We start from the raw sequence: 19010 nt of genomic DNA, 5'->3' as shown, positions 1-19010 counted from the left end.
TTAGGATGTTGTGCTTGGCTGGTCGATTCTGTATGGTTACACTGTATGTGGACTGTATACTGTGCATGCTACTGTATCTCTATGATGTTTCCTTTGATGTACATCTCTACTGTACCAGGATTTCACTTGGGACCTTCTGTGAATCTTGCAATGTAATTTGTGAATTGTAATATGCTCTTCTGTGGTTTGATAAAGGTTATTGGTTCTTGCTGTGTATTTCCTTGTAGACAGAAAGTGTTCTCCTCCTCGGGAATTAAAATTTGTGATTCATCTTCTGACAAGGTTATGGACATTGAATTTCTTGATTCATCTATTACATACTACTGTCTAAAAAATATCCTTATCAGCACCAAGTCTGAAGGTATTGTATCAAGGTATTGTTTGTACCAAGTCTGAAGGTATTGTATCAAGGTGTTGTTTGTACCAGGTCTGTAAGTATTGTATCAAGGTATTGTTTGTACCAAGTATGCAGGTATTGTATCAAGGTATTGTTTGTACCAAGTATGCAGGTATTGTATCAAGGTATTGTTTGTACCAAGTCTGTAGGTATTGTATCAAGGTATTGTTTGTACCAAGTCTGTAGGTATTGTATCAAGATGTTGTTTGTACCAAGTCTTTATAGACCTGAGCCTCGTCCTGGTGGTGGCGTTGCGATCTTTATCAAAAACTCTCTTCCCCACTCTCCTTGCACTGCCCTCTCTCCACCCCACCCCCAGGAGTACCTCTGGCTACGGCTTCCTCTCCGCTCCCACCTTTTGTTCATACAGTCATGTGAAAAAGTAAGTACACCCCATGTAAAGCTTTGACTTTTTCAACATATTTCAACATACAGCTATTTGATCTTCATTTCAACAATATTGACAGATAAAGGTGATATAATATAACAAATATCATGAAACATTTACATTTTGTATTCCATTGTATAATTTAAACAAACATAAATGCAAATTTCGCATGTGGAAAAAGTAAGTACACCCTTGGCTCGAATAGGTGGTATTGCCTACTTTGGCAGAAACAACCTCAAGTAGGCGTTTCTTATAACTGTCTACCAGTCTCTGACATCGACTGGGAGAAATTTTTGCCCACTCCTCCATGCAGAATTATTTCAGCTGTGCGATGTTTGAGGGGTTTCTTGAATACACAGCTCGTTTCAAATCCCCCCACAACATCTCGATGGGATTTAGATCCGGGCTTTGACTTGGCCATTCCAGAACCCTTCATTTCTTTCTTTTCAGCCATTCCTTGGTGGATTTACTGGTATGTTTAGGGTCATTGTTATGTTGCAAGGTCCACCTTCGGTTGAGCTTCAACTTTCCGACAGGTGGCCTCACATTATCCTCAAGCACCCTCTGGTACAATGAAGAATTCATAGTAGATTCTATGATGGTGAGCTGCCCAGGCCCTGATGCAGCAAAGCTGCCCCAACCCATAATATTTCTACCACCATGCTTTACAGTTGGTATCAGGTTCTTGTGGTCAAATGCTGTCTTTGGTTTTTGCCAAACATGTCTTTTGGTACTGTGACCAAATAGCTCTACCTTTGACTCATCTGTCCAGAGCACATTGTTCCAGAAGTGTTGGTCTTTGCCAAGGTGTTCATTGGCAAACTTTAGTCTTGCCCTGATGTTCTTTCTGGACGGCAAAGGTTTCCTCCTGGCACACCTCCCATGGAGATCAAATTTGTGCAGCCTCTTTCTAATGGTAGACTCGTGCACTTTGACATCAACAGTGGCAAGAGCTACCTGTAGGTCCCGTGATGACATTCTGGGGTTCTTCGAGACTTCTTTCAGCATCTTGCGGCCTGCTCTCGGGCTGAACTTGCTGGGGCGGCCTGGCCTGAACAAGTTGGCAGTTGTTTGGAATCTTCTCCACTTGTAGATGATCTTCCCTACAGTCGAATGATTGATTTCAAATTGTTTGGAGATCTTTTTAAATCCCTTCCCAGACTCGTAGGCATCTATAACCTTCTTTCTGAAGACCTCAGAGAGCTCTTTTGATCTAGGCATGGTGACGCCGCACACTTCAACAACAAAGAGCAAACCAAACTAAATGTCTGAGGTTTAATTAAGACAGGTTCCTCCAAGATCCTCTCTAACGATGTTCTAATCATTTGCACCTGAGCTGGTGCACCTGATTCTAATTTTAGGTATTTGAAGTAGTGATAAATGTAGGCTGTAGGGGTGTACTTACTTTTTCCACATGCGAAATTTGCATTTATGTTTATTTAAATTATACAATGGACGACAAAATATAAATATTTCATGATATTTGTTATATTATATCACCTTTATCTATCAATATTGTTGAAATGAAGATCAAATAGCTGTATGTTGAAATATGTTGAAAAAGTCAAAACTTTACATGGGGTGTACTTACTTTTTCACGTGACTGTATGTGTTCTGTACCATCCTCCAAACAGTGATGACTCCATTTACATTTCGCTGTCTGACAGCATGGACCAACTTCTATCAACTCATCCAAACTCTCTCTTCCTCATATGTGGTGACTTCAACTGTCATCATGCCAGCTGGTTGGGTGTGGGTTCCTCTCTCACCAACCATGGCACCTCAGCAAAGGACTTCTGCGACTCATTGGGACTAACACAATCTGTCAATTTCCCGACCCAGGTCTCGGTCAATGGAGTATCTTCTCTTCTGGACTTGGTTATGACAAACTTCCCTGCAAATGTCTGCTGCTCTTCTTCTGCTCCAATCGGTTCTTCTGATCATGTGCTTGTTGTCCCCCGTCGCACAGCGGAGCGAAAGGGGGACTATGGTTTTCCCCTCCGTCCGTGTGTCCGTCCGTCCGTGCGTGCGTGCGGGCGGGCGTGCGTGCCTGCATAAGCGAAGGACCGCATTCAAATTTGGTGTGTGGGTGCAACCCACGTCAAAATCCAAGATGGCCGCCACCATGTATGTCTGATCCTTGTGAGCTGCATATCTTGAAAAATAAGCGAAGTACCAACTTCTAATCTGGTGTGTGGGTGTATCTAGGCACAAGGAAGAACGCTGTTTAAAATTGGGTCGCCACGTCAAAATCCAAGATGGCCGCCGCCATGTATGTCTGAACGTTGTGAGATGAATATCTTGAAAAATAAGCGAAGTACCAACTTCTAATTTGGTGTGTGGGTGTATCTCGGCATAAGGAAGAACGCCATTGAAAATTGGGTCGCCACGTCAAAATCCAAGATGGCCGTCACCATATACACCATATATATGTCTGAACCTTGTGAGCGAAATTACTTGAAAAATAAGCGAAGTACCAACTTCTAATCTGGTGTGTGGGTGTATCTAGGCACAAGCATGAACGCTGTTTAAAATTGGGTCGCCACGTCAAAATCCAAGATGGCCGCCGCCATGTATGTCTGAACCTTGTGACATGAATATCTTGAAAAATAAGCGGAGGACCAACTTCTAATTTGGTGTGTGGGTGTATCTCGGCATAAGAACGCTATTGAAAACTGGGTTGCAACGTCAAAATCCAAGATGGCCGCCACCATATATATGTCTGAACCTTGTGAGCGAAATATCTCGAAAAATAAGCGACGTACCAACTTCTAATCTGGTGTGTGGATGTATCGAGGCACAAGGAAGAACGCTGTTTAAAATTTGGTCGCCACGTCAAAATCCAAGATGGCCGCCGCCATGCATGTCTGAACCTTGTGAGATGAATATCTTGAAAAATAAGCGAAGTACCAACTTGTAATTTGGTGTGTGGGTGTATCTCGGCATAAGGAAGAACGCTATTGAAAATTGGGTCGCCACGTCAAAATCCAAGATGGCCGCCGCCATGTATGTCTGAACCTTGTGAGCGGAATATTTTGAAAAATAAGCGAAGTACCAACTTCTAATCTGGTGTGTGGGTGTATCTAGGCATAAGGAAGAACGCTATTGAAAATTGGGTCGCCATGTCAAAATCCAAGATGGCCGCCTCCATGTAGGTCTGAACCTTGTGAGCGAAATATCATATCATAGCATGTTTTCTGCATCTTCCACTTTGTCAACTCACATCACTTCACCGACGGGGGACCGAGGCGTAACGCTTGTTAAAGTGGATATCTCTCTGGCCATTCTCAGAGAACCTCCTCAGCGCCGACGAGTCTGGCATTTCACTCAGGCTGACTGGCACGGTCTGCAAGCAGCCATCAATCATCTGGACTGGTCTCCCATCTCTACTGCCTCTGACATCAATTCTTCCTGGGAATTCTTCCAAAGCAAACTGCTCTCTCTCTCATGCACAGATTTATCCCATCTCGTCTTCAGTTGTCTTACCCTTCCTCCCGTCCATGGTACACTGAATCTTGTGGTGAGGCAGTTGCCTTGAAACAACTTGCCTTTGCCTTTTGGAAAGCAAATCCAACTGAAGCCAATCTCAGTTCCTTCCACCAAGCTCGGAACAAGTGTGTGTCTACCCTCAGGAGTGCCAGGAAGCACTGTCTCTCCACACTCAGAAATGAACTCTCAAACCTGTCTCCTTCCTCCAAATCCTGGTGGCATCTGGTCAAATCCGTTTCTGGTGTTTGTACCCCCTCCATCCTCACCCTTACCTCAAACGGCTACACAGTTGACACCGCACGTGACAAAGCCGAATGCCTCAATTCTGTGCTTGCCTCAAAATCTTGTGTCCCAAACCTATCTCTCTCTGTTCCCACCTTACCCAGTCGAACCCAACTGCTCCTGGACTCTGTGTCCTTCTCTACTGACAAGGTGGAGAAGTTTTTGTCAAACCTCGACTCTGATTCTGCAACTGGACCAGACGGCATCAGCCCACGGGTCCTAAAATCCTGCTCTGCCACTCTACCCCACCCTCTCTCTGTTCTTTTCACCCTCTCCTTTGCTCAAGGTCACCTGCCAACATTTTGGAAATCAGCAAACATTACCGCTTTGCACAAAAAAGGTACAAAAACAGATCCTTGCAACTACAGACCAATCAGCCTGCACCCAATTATCAGCAAAGTCATGGAATCCATCATTGCTTCGGATATCAAATCCTTCCTCTTCTCCAATGGCTTGATCTCCGATCATCAATTTGGATTCAGACCAGGTCATTCTACCCTGGACATGTTGCTTCTGCTGTCTCAACAATGGATGGAGGTCCTCAATACCAAACAGGAAATCAGAGCTGTCTCCCTTGACATATCACGTGCCTTCGATACGGTCTGGCACCCAGCCTTGCTCACCAAACTCTCCTCCTATGGTATCCATGGAAATCTCCACTCATGGCTTGCGGACGTCCTCTTTGGTCGGAGTCAACGTGTGGCCCTGAATGGATTTCTCTCATCTCCCCTTCCTGTTCTGGCTGGAGTTCCCCAAGGTAGTGTTCTGGGCCCTGTGCTATTTCTGGTCTTCATCAATGATCTCTCCGAGTCTCTGGTGGAAAATCGTCTCTTTCTCTTTGCTGATGACTCCACTCTCTGCCGCTCCATTCCTCATCCATCAGATCGGCAGTCTGCAGCCTCCTCACTCTCTGCAGACCTGGACAAAATCACAGACTGGTCAAACAAGTGGAACATCTATCTATAATTCCAGTAATCTCTGTCTGTACGTCTGTACGTCTGTACGTTTGTTTGTCTGTGACCGCTGTTTCTCGACAACCACGGGTCCGATATACTTTTAACTTGCCAGGTATATTGCTGGGGACCCGAGGATGTGCCTTTTCAAGGTTTCATATTAATCGGACAATTACTTACCGAGCTATGTCCAAAAAACGATTCAACCAATCAGAGAGCAGCGAACGATCGCGTGTGCCGAACGTGGCGGGCACACTCTGCCTCGGATGGCACATTTGAGAGCGTATTCATTTATTTCACGTTTGCAAACTATGTTGGCGTTAAACTATGTTTTACAACTAATAAAAACGAATTTGCGATTCATTCGCTTTCCTGCGCGTTTGTGCACGCGATGGCGATTTCTTTACCAAACTCCGGAAGCCGTTCGCTTTGGACCAAACCATTGCATGTAAATAGAGGGGGGGGATTGTCACCACTCGCAAGCCGTTCGCTTTGGACCAAACCATTTCATGTAAATAGAGGGGGGGGATATAATTTTAGATATAGATATAGTACGGGCATGCCCTAGTGTCTTTCAATCCTGACAAATCTCACACTCTTACTATGTCTCTCCGAAAAGACCGACTGGAAAACCCTCCCATCTACTTTTTCAACAATCCTCTCCAAGAAGTTCTGTCGCTCAAGCTTTTGGGTCTCACTATCTGCCATGATCTTTCCTGGGAAAACCACATTTCCAAGCTGGCCGCCAAAGCCAGTCGCCGACTGGGCATCCTCCGTCGTGCGAAGTCCTTCCTAGGCACACCTGAGCTCCTCACCACATACAAGGCTTTCATCCGCAGCTCAATGGAATACTGTTCCCCCCTCTGAGCCGGTGCTCCTGCCTCACATCTAGCTCGGCTTCACGCTGTTGAAACCAAAGCTTTCAGAATCATTGGAATCTCTTGCGATGGAGCTAACTCCGAGGGCCTCTCACTCACTCACTGCAGGCAGGTTGGTGGTCTTTCTGTCTTCTACCGACTCCTCTCCGGCCTTGCTCCCCCAGTTCTCTCTGTGCTCTGTCCCCCAAATATTCCTGCAGGTCGCACAAGATCTGCCAGCAACCCTCTTATGGTAAACTGCCAAAATCTAGGCCCTCTGCTCACCTTCACTCTTTCATTCCCCTTTTCTCCCGCCTCTGGAACAAACTCCCCCACTCCCTTCAATCCCACTCCTGGCTAGGTCTTTAAAACAGCTGTTCACCACCATCTCTTATCTTCCCCCATCCAAAACCTTGATCTTTTTTACCCCCGCTAATTCACCCGATACACTTTTTTGAAATTCCAAGTTTTTTCTTGGAATTAATTGCAGTGTCCATATGTTTTATACCTCTCCCACCTCCCCCCAAGCCCTCTCCCTCCCACAGTTCTCTAGATGTCCCTGCTCTCAAATGTTGTGTTTGTGTCGTAACCCCCTCTCTCCCAATCTTGTCTGGCGCTCCCCTTATTTTGTGTTTTATGTGTCGGTTTGACTTTTTGTGTGATTAATGTTAGCTCTCTCACAAGCCTCGATCTTGTCTACAAAAAACAAACAAAAAAAAGTCTGTTGGTGTTATATCAAGGTATTGTTCGCACCAAGTCTGTAGGTATTGTATCAAGGTATTGTTCGCACCAAGTCTGTAGGTATTGTATCAAGGTGTTGTTTGTACCAACTCTGTAGGTATTGTATCAAGGTATTGTTTGTACCAAGTCTAAGTATTGTATTAAGGTATTGTTTGTACCAAGGCTGTCGGTATTGTATCAAGGTATTGTTTGCACCAAGTCTGTAGGTATTATATCTAGGTATTATTTGTACCAAGTCTGTAGGTATTATATCAATGTATTGTTTGTCCCAAGTCTGAAGGTATTGTATCAAGGTGTTGTTTGTACCAAGTCTGAAGGTATTTTATCAACGTGTTGTTTGTACCAAGTCTGAAGGTATTGTATTAAGGTGTTGTTTGCACCAACTCTATGTGCTAACCCTAACCACACTCTCCATTATAACACTGATTATAAGAATCCACACTCTCCATTATCAAACTGATTATTAGAATCCACACTCTCCAAAATTACACTGATAATTATTAGTATCCACACTCTCCATTATTACACTGATTATTGAAATACCTACACTCCATTATTTATATACTGAATCGAGGCTCGTGAAAGAGCTGACAACCGTGAGGGAAAGACAGCACAGGGGGACCGTGAGGGAAAGACGCCGTGAGGGAGAGTGTGGATTCTATTACACTGATTATTTGAATCCACACTCTCCATTATTTGACTGATTATTAGAATCCACACTCTCCATTATAGACTGATTATTTGAATCCACACTCTCCATTATTTGACTGATTATTAGAATCCACACTCTCCATTATAGACTGATTATAAGAATCCACACTCTCCATTATTTGACTGATTATTAGAATCCACACTCTCCATTATAGACTGATTATAAGAATCCACACTCTCCATTATAGACTGATTATTAGAATCCACACTCTCCATTATAGACTGATTATTAGAATCCACACTCTCCATTATAGACTGATTATAAGAATCCACACTCTCCATTATTTGACTGATTATAAGAATCCACACTCTCCATTATAGACTGATTATAATAAGAATCCACACTCTCCATTATAGACTGATTATTAGAATCCACACTCTCCATTATAGACTGATTATAAGAATCCACACTCTCCATTATCAAACTGATTATTAGAATCCACACTCTCCAAAATTACACTGATAATTATTAGTATCCACACTCTCCATTATTACACTGATTATTGGAATACCTATACTCCATTATTTATATACTGAATCGAGGCTCGTGAAAGAGCTGACAACCGCGAGGGAAAGACAGCACAGGGCGGGGGACCGTGAGGGAAAGACGCCGTGAGGGAGAGTGTGGATTCTATTACACTGATTATTTGAATCCACACTCTCCATTATTTGACTGATTATAAGAATCCACACTCTCCATTATAGACTGATTATAATAAGAATCCACACTCTCCATTATAGACTGATTATTAGAATCCACACTCTCCATTATAGACTGATTATAAGAATCCACACTCTCCATTATCAAACTGATTATTAGAATCCACACTCTCCAAAATTACACTGATAATTATTAGTATCCACACTCTCCATTATTACACTGATTATTGGAATACCTATACTCCATTATTTATATACTGAATCGAGGCTCGTGAAAGAGCTGACAACCGCGAGGGAAAGACAGCACAGGGGGACCGCGAGGGAAAGACAGCACAGGGGGACCGTGAGGGAAAGACAGCACAGGGCGGGGGACCGTGAGGGAAAGACGCCGTGAGGGAGAGTGTGGATTCTATTACACTGATTATTTGAATCCACACTCTCCATTATTTGACTGATTATTAGAATCCACACTCTCCATTATAGACTGATTATAAGAATCCACACTCTCCATTATTTGACTGATTATTAGAATCCACACTCTCCATTATAGACTGATTATAAGAATCCACACTCTCCATTATTTGACTGATTATTAGAATCCACACTCTCCATTATAGACTGATTATTAGAATCCACACTCTCCATTATAGACTGATTATAAGAATCCACACTCTCCATTATTTGACTGATTATTAGAATCCACACTCTCCATTATAGACTGATTATAAGAATCCACACTCTCCATTATTTGACTGATTATTAGAATCCACACTCTCCATTATAGACTGATTATTAGAATCCACACTCTCCATTATAGACTGATTATAAGAATCCACACTCTCCATTATTTGACTGATTATTAGAATCCACACTCTCCATTATAGACTGATTATTAGAATCCACACTCTCCATTATTTGACTGATTATTAGAATCCACACTCTCCATTAAAGACTGATTATTTTAATCCACACTCTCCATTATTTGACTGATTATTAGAATCCACACTCTCCATTATAGACTGATTATAAGAATCCACACTCTCCATTATAACACTGATTATTAGAATCCACACTCTCCATTATCAGACTGATTATTAGAATCCACACTCTCCAAAATTACACTGATAATTATTAGTATCCACACTCTCTATTATTACACTGATTATTGGAATACCTACACTCCATTATTTATATACTGAATCGAGGCTCGTGAAAGAGCTGACAACCGTGAGGGAAAGACAGTACAGGGGAACCGTGAGGGAAAGACAGCACAGGGGGACCGTGAGGGAAAGACAGCACAGGGGGACCGTGAGGGAAAGACAGCACAGGGGGACCGTGAGGGAAAGACAGCACAGGGGGACCATGAGGGAAAGACAGCACAGGGGGACCGTGAGGGAAAGACAGCACAGGGGGACCGTGAGGGAAAGACAGTACAGGGGAACCGTGAGGGAAAGACAGTACAGGGGAACCGTGAGGGAAAGACAGCACAGGGGGACCATGAGGGAAAGACAGCACAGGGGGACCGTGAGGGAAAGACAGCACAGGGGGACCGTGAGGGAAAGACAGCACAGGGGGACCGTGAGGGAAAGACAGCACAGGGGGACCATGAGGGAAAGACAGCACAGGGGGACCGTGAGGGAAAGACAGCACAGGGGGACCGTGAGGGAAAGACGCCGTGAGGGAGAGTGTGGATTCTATTACACTGATTATTTGAATCCACACTCTCCATAATTAGACTGATTATTAGAATCCACACTCTCCATTGTAGACTGATTATTAGAATCCACACTCTCCATAATTAGACTGATTATTAGAATCCACACTCTCCATAATTAGACTGATTATTAGAATCTACACTCTCCATTATTAGACTGATTATTAGAATCCACACTCTCCTTTTGTTGGCGGATGTGTTGGTTTGGCGGATGTATGGGCTTGGCGGATGTGTTGGTTTGGCCGATGTATTGGTTCGGCGGATGTGTTGGTTTGGTGGATATGTTGGTTTGGCGTATGTGTTGGTTTGGCACATGTGTTGCTTTGGCGTATGTATTGGTTTGGAGTATGTGTTGGTTTGGCAGATGTGTTGGTTTGGCGGATGTGTTGGTTCGGCGGATGTGTTGATTGGTGGATGTGTTGGTTTGGCGTATGTATTGGTTTGACGTATGTTGTTGGTTTGGCACATGTGTTGCTTTGGTGTATGTATTGGTTTGGCGTATGTGTTGCTTTGGCAGATGTGTTGGATTGGCGTTTGTGTTGGTTTGGCGGCTGTGTTGATTTGTCGGATGTATGGGCTTGGCGGATGTGTTGGTTTGGCGGATGTGTTGATTTGGTGGATGTGTTGGTTCGGCGGATGTGTTGGTTTGGTGGATGTCTTGGTTTGGCAGATGTGTTGGATTGGCGTTTGTGTTGGTTTGGTGGATGTGTTGGTTTGGCGGATGTATGGGCTTGGCAGATGTGTTGGTTTGGCGGATGTGTTGGTTCGGCGGATGTGTTGGTTCGGCGGATGTGTTGGTTTGGTGGATGTGTTGGTTTGACGTATGTGTTGGTTTGGCACATGTGTTGCTTTGGCGTATGTATTGGTTTGGAGTATGTGTTGGTTTGGCAGATGTGTTGATTTGGCGGATGTGTTGGCTTGGAGGATGTGTTGGTTTGGTGGATGTGTTGGTTTGACGTATGTGTTGGTTTGGCACATGTGTTGCTTTGGCGTATGTATTGGTTTGGAGTATGTGTTGGTTTGGCACATGTGTTCATTTGGCGCATGTGTTGGCTTGGAGGATGTGTTGGTTTGGTGGATGTGTTGGTTTGGTGGTTGTGTTGGTTTGGCGTATGTGTTGGTTTGGCGGATGTGTTTGTTTGGTGGATGCGTTTATTTGGCGGATGCGTTGGTTTGGCGGATGCGTTGGTTTGGCGGATGTGTTGGTTTGGCGTATGTATTGGTTTGACGTATGTTGTTGGTTTGGCACATGTGTTGCTTTGGTGTATGTATTGGTTTGGCGTATGTGTTGCTTTGGCAGATGTGTTGGATTGGCGTTTGTGTTAGTTTAGCGGCTGTGTTGGTTTGTCGGATGTATTGGTTTGGCGTATGTATTGGTTTGGCGTTTGTGTTGGTTTGGCACATGTGTTCATTTGGCGCATGTGTTGGCTTGGAGGATGTGTTGGTTTGGTGGATGTGTTGGTTTGGTGGTTGTGTTGGTTTGGCGTATGTGTTGGTTTGGCGGATGTGTTTGTTTGGTGGATGCGTTTGTTTGGCGGATGCGTTGGTTTGGCGGATGTGTTGGTTTGGCGGATGTGTTGGTTTGGCGGATGTGTTGGTAAGGCCCATGTGTTCATTTGGTGCATGTGTTCATTTGGTGCATGTGTTGGTTTGGTGGATGTGTTGGTTTGGCGGATGTACTGGGTTTGCGCATGTGTTGGCTTGGGGGATGTGTTGGTTTGGCGGTTGTACTGGTTTTGCGCATGTGTTGGCTCGGTGCATGCGCTGGCTTGGAGGATGTGTTTGTTCGGCGGATGTGTTAGTTTGGCGGATGTGTTGGTTTGGCACGCGTGTTGGTTTGGCGCGCGTGTTGGTTTGGCGCGCGTGTTGGTTTGGCGCGCGTGTTGGTTTGGCGTGCGTGTTGATTTGGTGCGCGTGTTGGTTTGGCACGCGTGTTGGTTTGGCGCGCGTGTTGGTTTGGCGCGCGTGTTGGTTTGGCGCGCGTGTTGGTTTGGCGCGCGTGTTGGTTTGGCGCGTGTGTTGGTTTGGCGCGCGTGTTGGTTTGGCGCGCGTGTTGGTTTGGCGCGCGTGTTGGTTTGGCGCGCGTGTTGGTTTGGCGCGCGTGTTGGTTTGGCGCGCGTGTTGGTTTGGCGCGCGTGTTGGTTTGGCGCGCGTGTTGGTTTGGCGAGCGTGTTGGTTTGGCGCGCGTATGGGTTTGGCGCGCGTGTTGGTTTGGCGTGCGTGTTGGTTTGGCGTGCGTGTTGGTTGGGTGCGCTTGTTGGTTTGGCGTGCGTGTTGGTTGGGTGCGCGTGTTGGTTTGGCGGGCGTGTTGGTTTGGCGCGCGTGTTGGTTTGGCGCGCGTGTTGGTTTGGCGCGCGTGTTGGTTTGGCGCGCGTGATGGTTTGGCGCGCGTGATGGTTTGGCGGGTGTATATGTATGGGTTTGGCGCGTGTTTGGTTTTGGCGCGCGTGTTGGTTTGGCGGACGCGTTGGTTTGGCGGACGCGTTGGTTTGGCGGACGCGTTGGTTTGGCGGACGCGCTGGTTTGGAGGACGCGCTGGTTTGGAGGACGCGCTGGTTTGGAGGACGCGCTGGTTTGGAGGACGCGCTGGTTTGGAGGACGCGCTGGTTTGGAGGACGCGCTGGTTTGGAGGACGTGTTTGTACAGCGGATGTGTTGGTTTGGCGCATGTGTTGGTTTGGCGCTTGTGTTGGTTTGGCGCATGTGTTGGTTTGGCGGACCTCTTGGTTTGGCGTGCGTGTTAGTTTGGCGCGCGTGTTGGTTTGGCGCGCGTGCTGGTTTGGCGGACGTGTTGGTTTGGCGGACGTGTTGGTTTGGCGGACGTGTTGATTTGGCGCGCGTGTTGGTTTGGCACGCATTTTGGTTTGGCGAACGCGCTGGTTTGGAGGACGCGCTGGTTTGGAGGACGCGCTGGTTTGGAGGACGCGCTGGTTTGGAGGACGCGCTGGTTTGGAGGACGCGCTGGTTTGGAGGACGCGCTGGTTTGGAGGACGCGCTGGTTTGGAGGACGCGCTGGTTTGGAGGACGCGCTGGTTTGGAGGACGCGCTGGTTTGGAGGACGCGCTGGTTTGGAGGACGCGCTGGTTTGGAGGACGCGCTGGTTTGGAGGACGCGCTGGTTTGGAGGACGCGCTGGTTTGGAGGACGCGCTGGTTTGGAGGACGCGCTGGTTTGGAGGACGCGCTGGTTTGGAGGACGCGCTGGTTTGGAGGACGCGCTGGTTTGGAGGACGCGCTGGTTTGGAGGACGTGTTTGTACGGCGGATGTGTTGGTTTGGCGCATGTGTTGGTTTGGCGCTTGTGTTGGTTTAGCGCATGTGTTTGTTTGGTGGATGCGTTGGTTTGGCGGATGTGTTTGTTTGGCGGATCTTTTAGCTTGGTGGATGTGTTGGTTTGGCAGATGTATTGGTTTGGCGCGCGTGTTGGTTTGGCACGCGTGTTGGTTTGGCGCGCGTGTTGGTTTGGCTCCCGTGTTGGCTTGGCGCATGTGTTGGTTTGGCGGATGTGTTGGTTTGCCGGACGTCTTGGTTTGTCGGACGTGTTGGTTTGGCGCGCGTGTTGGTTTGGCGGACGTGTTGGTTTGGCGAGCGTGTTGGTTTGGCGGACGTGTTGGTTTGGCGGACGTGTTAGTTTGGAGGACGCTCTGGTTTGGAGGACGCGCTGGTTTGGAGGACGCGCTGGTTTGGAGGACGCGCTGGTTTGGAGGACGCGCTGGTTTGGAGGACGCGCTGGTTTGGAGGACGCGCTGGTTTGGAGGACGCGCTGGTTTGGAGGACGTGCTGGTTTGGAGGACGTGCTGGTTTGGAGGACGTGTTTGTACAGCGGATGTGTTGGTTTGGCGCTTGTGTTGGTTTGGCGGATGCGTTGGTTTGGCGGATGTGTTTGTTTGGCGGATCTTTTAGCTTGGCGGATGTGTTGGTTTGGCAGATGTCTTGGTTTGGCGCGCGTGTTGGTTTGGCGCGCGTGTTGGTTTGGCGCACGTGTTGGTTTGGCGGGCATGTTGGTTTGGTGGACTTTTGGGTTTGGCAGACGTGTTGGTTTGGAGGACGCGCTGGTTTGGAGGACGTGTTTGTACGGCGGATGTGTTGGTTTGGCGCATGTGTTGGTTTGGCGCTTGTGTTGGTTTGGCGCATGTGTTGGTTTGGTGGACCTCTTGGTTTGGCGTGCGTGTTAGTTTGGCGCGCGTGTTGGTTTGGCACGCGTGTTGGTTTGGCGCGCGTGCTGGTTTGGCGGACGTGTTGGTTTGGCAGACGTGTTGGTTTGGCGGACGTGTTGATTTGGCGCGCGTGTTGGTTTGGCACGCATTTTGGTTTGGCGAACGTGTTGGTTTGGCGAACGACCCCCTAACCAATCCCTATAAATCAACCCCCTAGCCAATCCCTAGAAATCAACCCCCTAGCCAATCCCAAGAAATGAACACCCTAACCAATCCCTAGAAATCAACCCTAACCGTTCCCTAGAAATCAACCCTAACCGTTCCCGAGAAATCGACCCCCTAACCAATCCCTAGAAATCAACCCCCTAACCAATCCCGAGAAATCAACCCTAACAATTCCCGAGAAATCAACCCCACTAACCAATCCCTAGAAATCAACCCCACCAACCAATCCCGAGAAATCAACCCTAACCAATCCCTAGAAATCAACCCCCTAACCAATCCCGAGAAATCAACCCCACTAACCAATCCCTAGAAATCAACCCCACCAACCAATCCCTTGAAATCAACCCCCTAAGCAACCTAGAAATGAACCCCCTAACCAATCCCTAGAAATCAACCCAAACCGTTCCCTAGAAATCAACCCCCCTAACCGATCCCTAGAAATCAACCCCCGAACCAATTCCTAGAAATCAACCCTAACAATTCCCGAGAAATCAACCCCACGAACCAATCCCTAGAAATCAACCCCACCAACCAATCCCGAGAAATCAACCCTAACCGATCCCTAGAAATCAACCCGAACCGATCCAAAGAAATCAACCCCTCACCAATCCCTAGAAATCAACCCTAACCGCTCCCTAGAAATCAACCCCCGAACCAATCCCTAGAAATCAACCCCCTAACCAATCCCTAGAAATCAACCCCCTAACCAATCCCGAGAAATCAACCCCTGAACCCTTCCCGAGAAATCAACCCCCTAACCAATCCCAAGAAATCAACCCTAACCGATCCCTAGAAATCAACCCGAACCAATCCCTAGAAATCAACCCCCTAACCAATCCCTAGAAATCAACCCCCTAACCAATCCCTAGAAATCAACCCCCTAACCAATCCCTAGAAATCACCCCCAAACCAATCCCTAGAAATCATCCCTAACCGATCCCTAGAAATCAACCCCAACCGATCCCGAGAAATCAACCCCCTAACCGTTCCCGAGAAATCAACCCCCTAATCAATCCCTAGAAATCAACCCCCGAACCAATCCCTAGAAATCAACCCTAACCAACAACAACAAGCATTTTAAGGCCATTTTCCTTGCAAGAGCGGGGGTTAGCCTTGCGGTCCCCAAACAATCTTCTCCATTTTGCCCTATTTTCTGCATCTCCCCTTGTTAACCCCCTTGCCCGCATTTCTTCTTCGACCATCTTTAGCCAAATCTTTCTCGATCTTCCCCATCCTCAACTTCCTTCTTCATTCATTTCCATCACCAGCGATTCTCGAAACTCCACACGGTCTCCACGTTTTCAAAGTTGTCTGTTCCTAATTGTATTTTGTCGAAACTGTATTTATCTTTCGGTGTGTGAAGTTATAGTGTGCACCTTGGAAGTTTCTCGGTGTTTATCTTTCATAAATTAATCGTCTGTTTGCCACGTCGCGAGCAAGGCCTTTGCCGCGTCGCGAGCGATTTGAAATCGAAGTTAAGTAATTGTTCCCATTTGTATTTTCGTTATAACTGTATTTATTTTATGGTGTGTACGTATATTGTGTCCCGAGGAAGATTTTCGGTGCAAATCTTTCATACCTGAATTGAAAATCGTGTTAATTCGTGTCGTGTCTTGAGGCGTTGTTCAGTGTACAACCTTGAGGCTTTGTTTTTCTCTCAGTGGTCCGTCGTTTGTGATCCAATAACTTTCGTTCTCTGTTTTCCCAGTCTTTTCACCCCATAGCCTACTTCCTTGTGTAAATCTCAACTCAAAAAAAACAAACAAAAAAACATTTCCTTCTCTGTTCTCATTCGTTTATTCATTCTTATTCGTTCGTTCGTTCTTCGACCATGTGTTTCTCCCCCATTTCCCCAGATAGTTTTCACTGTTATTAACCTTCAATGTTTACACTTTCCCCTCAAGTTATGTATTCCGTCATATATTATAACACCTTTTTCTTCTTCTTCTTTAAAAGGCTGCGTTCGACTTGCTCACCAAATCTATTCATCCCCAAAAAAAATTCCATCTCCTATAGTGCCTTTTTTCTACATTCCCTAAACTCTCCTGCACTCCATCCTCCATCCAGCGTCCTTAAACGTATTTTTAACTCGAAGGTCACAAGAAACTCATTTTGCAATAAATGTTCGTTTCCCATGAATCGTACACTTTCTAAAATCAAATCTCACCCCTCCCCTCCAAATATTCCCCATAACCCCTCCCCTCCAAATCTTCCCCATCACCCCTCCCCTCCAAATCTTCCCCATCACCCATCCCTTTCAAATCTTCCCCCTTTCCCCTCCCCTCCTAATCCTCCCCATCACCCATCCCTTTCAAATCTCCCCCCTTGCCCCCTCCCTCCTAAACTACCCCCTCGCCCCTCCCCTCCTAGACTCCTCCCTCACCCCTCCCCTCCAAATCTCCCCCATATCCCATCCCTTTCAAATCCCTCCCCTTGTCCCTTCCCTCCCAAACTCCCCCCTCCCCTTCAAATCTCCCCACCCTCATTTCTTCTCAATTTCCCCCCTCTCACTCCCCCTCCTCAAAGCGTCCTCCCCGCTTCTTCCCCCTTCCAACTCTCACCTCCATCTCCCCCAACTTTCTGCCTCGCTCTTCCCCCGCCTCAAATAACACCTCATTGTGCCTCACCCAATCACCATCAAACCTTTTGTCTGCCCCATCCTTCCCTTTCTCAGAGCGATTCTGAAATCTCTGACACACCTTCAACAGCTCTCCCTACCTCTTCCACATCTTACCCTACCGCTCCCCCCCCCCTCCCCCCCGTTCTGTATCCGATGCTCCCCCTTCCTCTTCCTTAACAGTATGGACCTCAAACATCCGGGGCCTTCGCTCAAACTTGACTGATCTCTCCATACAGGTTGCTTCTGACAAACCAGATGTGATCTGCTTAACAGAAACTTTCCTCCCTCATGATGTCTCTGATGCCTTGGTATCTCTCCCAGGTTACTCCCTCCTCCGGTATGGTAGACCTGAGCCTCGTCCTGGAGGTGGGGTTGCTATCTTTACAAAAAACTCTCTTCCTCACTTGCCCTGCACTGCCCTCTCTCCACCTCACCCCCAGGAATACCTTTGGCTACGGCTTCCCCTTCGCTCCCACCTCTTGTTCATATGTGTGTTGTACCGTCCACCAAACAGTGATGACTCCATCTACATCTCGCTGTCTGATAATATGGACCAACTTCTATCCACTCATCCCAAATCTCTCTTCCTCATATGTGGTGAGTTCAACTGTCATCATGCCAGCTGGCTGGGTGTGGGTTCCTCTCTCACCAGCCATGGCACCTCAGCAAAGGACTTCTGCGACTCATTGGGACTGACACAATCTGTCAATTTCCCAACCAAGATCTCAGTCAACATATCTCAGGGTATCTTCTCTTCTAGACTTGGTTATGACAAACTTCCCTGCAATGTCTGCTGCTCTTCTTCTGCTCCAATCGGTTCTTCTGATCATGTGCTTGTTAAAGTGGACATCTCTCTGGCCATTCTCAGAGAGCCTCCTCAGCGTCGACTAGTCTGGCATTTCACTCAGACCAACTGGCACGGTCTTAAAGCAGCCATCAATCATCTGGACTGGTCTCCCATCTCTACCACCTCTGACATCAACTCATCCTGGGAATTCTTCCAAAGTAAATTGCTCTCTCTCATGCACAGATTTATCCCATCTCGTCTTCAGGTGTCACACCCTTCCTCCCGTCCATGGTACACGGAATCTTGTGGTGAGCCTGTTGCCCAGAAACAACTTGCTTTCGTCTCCTGGAAAGCAAATCCAACGGAAGGAAATCTCATTTCCTTTCACAAAGCCCGAAACAAGTGTGTGTCCACCCTCAGGAGAGCCAGGAAACAATATCTCTCCGTTCTCAAGACCGAACTCTCTTATCTGTCTCCCTCTTCCAAATCCTGGTGGCGTCTGGTCAAATCCGTTTCTGGTGTTTGTTCCCCCTCCATCCCCTCCCTTACCTCAAACGGCTACACAGCTGACTCCGCACGTGAAAAAGCTGAATGCCTCAACTCTGTGTTTGCCTCTAAATCTTGTGTCCCAAACCCATCCCTCTCTGTACCCACCATACCCAGTCGTACCCAGCTTCTCCTGGACTCTGTGTCCTTTCCTCCTGACAAGGTGGAAAAGTTTCTGTCAACCCTCGACTCAGATTCTGCAACTGGACCCGACGGCATCAGCCCACGGGTCCTAAAATCCTGCTCTGCCGCTCTATCTCACCCTCTCTCTGTTCTCTTCACCCTCTCTTTTGCTCAAGGTCAACTGCCATCTGCTTGGAAATCAGCCAACATCACCACTTTGCACAAAAAAGGTGCAAAAACAGATCCGAGCAACTACAGACCAATCAGCCTTCTCCCAATTATCAGCAAAGTCATGGAATCCATCATTGCTTCGGATATGAAATCTTTCCTCTTCTCCAATGGCTTGATCTCTGATCATCAATTT

The 19010-nt window shown here is 47.0% G+C and overlaps 1 protein-coding gene across 2 annotated transcripts in view; it reads left to right on the top strand.

The window, feature by feature from the left end:
- The window catches only part of LOC144888884 (uncharacterized), a 73892-nt gene that overhangs the window by 33302 nt on the left and 21580 nt on the right, over nucleotides 1-19010 (top strand). The window lies entirely within an intron of this gene.

The sequence above is a fragment of the Myxine glutinosa genome, chromosome 14 (genome assembly GCF_964187855.1).
Source record: "Myxine glutinosa chromosome 14, kmMyxGlut1.1, whole genome shotgun sequence".
Lineage (NCBI taxonomy): Eukaryota > Metazoa > Chordata > Myxini > Myxiniformes > Myxinidae > Myxine > Myxine glutinosa.
The sequence above is the reverse complement of the archived record's forward strand: the minus strand, read 5'-3'. Positions and strand labels throughout refer to the sequence as shown.